The sequence below is a fragment of the Saccopteryx bilineata genome, chromosome 6, assembly GCF_036850765.1.
Source record: "Saccopteryx bilineata isolate mSacBil1 chromosome 6, mSacBil1_pri_phased_curated, whole genome shotgun sequence".
NCBI lineage: Eukaryota > Metazoa > Chordata > Mammalia > Chiroptera > Emballonuridae > Saccopteryx > Saccopteryx bilineata.
Window position 1 is genome coordinate 198,496,041 of NC_089495.1, and position 1,911 is coordinate 198,497,951.

Consider the following 1,911-nt stretch of genomic DNA (forward strand, 5'->3'; position numbering starts at 1 on the left):
ACCATTAGCACCCCCACCCCACCCCTTTACCCCTCAACACAATGCAATTGCTCCTGCAAAAGCCAGGAAGGCAGTGTGCCATGAGAGAGCAGGTGGGGAGAAGGATTGTATAAACATCTGTTTTCTTTTCTCCTAGGTACACACCTGGAAGTGAGATGGTTGGGTTACCTGGCAAGTGTATGTTTAACTTTCTAAGAAACTGCTGGACAGTCTTCCAGAGCGAGGGTACCGTTTGCAATCTCACCAGCAGTGAGTGAGTGTCCTGCTGTTCCACCTCCTTGCCAACACTTGGTGTTGTCAGACTTTTGAATTTTAGACATTCTAATTGGCATGTCATGTTATCTCATTCGATTTTAGCTTGTATCTCTAATAGTTAATGATCTTTTCATGTGCATAGAGGCTACTTTGTATATCTTCTCTTCTGGAGTATGTTGCTGAATTAAAAAAATTTGTGCTGATTCCTTATTATCAAGTTGCAAGGATTCTTTAAATAGTTTGAATACAAGTCTTCCTTTTTCAGACGTATGTATATGAATATTTTTCTCCCAGTATACACCTTACTTCTTTTGTTATTGTTGTCTTAGTGCCTTTCAAAGTTTTTAATTTTGATGAAGTCCAATTTATCATTTAAAAAATAATGAGTCCTGCCCTGGCCGGTTGGCTCAGCGGTAGAGCATCGGCCTAGTGTGCGGAGGACCTGGGTTCGATTCCCGGCCAGGGCACACAGGAGAAGTGCCCATTTGCTTCTCCACCCCTCTGCCGCGCTTTCCTCTCTGTCTCTCTCTTCCTCTCCCGCAGCCAAGGCTCCATTGGAGCAAAGATGGCCCGGGCGCTGGGGATGGCTCTGTGGCCTCTGCCTCAGGCGCTAGAGTGGCTCTGGTCACAACATGGCAACGCCCAGGATGGGCAGAGCATCGCCCCCTGGTGGGAAGAGCTTTGCCCCTGGTGGGCGTGCCGGGTGGATCCCGGTCGGGCGCATGCGGGAGTCTGACTGTCTCTCCCTGTTTCCAGCTTCAGAAAAAAAAAAAAAATAATAATGAGTCCTTTTTTTTTTACATTCTATGTAAGAAATATTTTCCTATCCCAATATTGCAAAGATTTCCCTCTGTTTATTAGAGAATTTTATAGTTTTAGCTTTTGCAGTTATGCCAGCGATCAAATTTTTGAATGAATTTTATGTGTGGTGGGAGGCAAGGGCCGACATTCTTCCTCTGTTTACTTATTTATTCTTCTTTCCTATGCGTGTCCAATTTTTCCAGCACCATGTTTTGGAATAAAACTGTCCTTTGATCCTGGGGTGAACTGGGCAGATGTGTCTGAAGTCAACCGTCAAGACTATACTTTCAGGGATCATTTCTATAGTTTATGCCTGAAGTCAACTGTCCATAGACACGTGGGTCGATTTCTGGACTCCCCGTTTTATCTCATTGACCTGTGTGTCTCTCCTCACTCCAAGTCTACCCTGTCTGGATCATGGTAGCCCTAGAGCAAGTCTTGAAGTCAGGTCAGTTCTCCAAACTGTTCTTTTGTAAAAATATGTCAACCCTTTTAAGTGCTTTGCATTTTCATATAATTTCAGAATCAGTTTGTGAATTTCTTAAAAACAACAACAACGAAATACTGAGATTTGGATGGGGATTACGTTGGCATTATGGGTCAGCTAGGGGTAAATGGACATTTTCACCAACTCGAGTCTCCCAGCCCGTGCACACAGAGTAACTGCCCCTCTCCTCATCTTCTTGCCTTTCTCTCAGCAGTGCTTTGCAATGTTGACTGTGTAGTTCTTGTACAAATTTTGTTCAATTTATCCCGAAGCATTTTGTGGTTTTAAAATTTACCCCTATGCCTGACCAGGTGGTGGCGCAGTAGATAGAACGTCAAACTGGGATGCAGAGGACCCAGGTTCAAGAC

The 1,911-nt window shown here is 44.3% G+C and overlaps 1 pseudogene; it reads left to right on the forward strand.

The window, feature by feature from the left end:
• The first annotated feature begins 1,331 nt into the window (after window positions 1-1,331).
• Window positions 1,332-1,441, forward strand: LOC136309690 (small nucleolar RNA U3; annotated as a pseudogene).
• The last annotated feature ends 470 nt before the right edge of the window (window positions 1,442-1,911 follow it).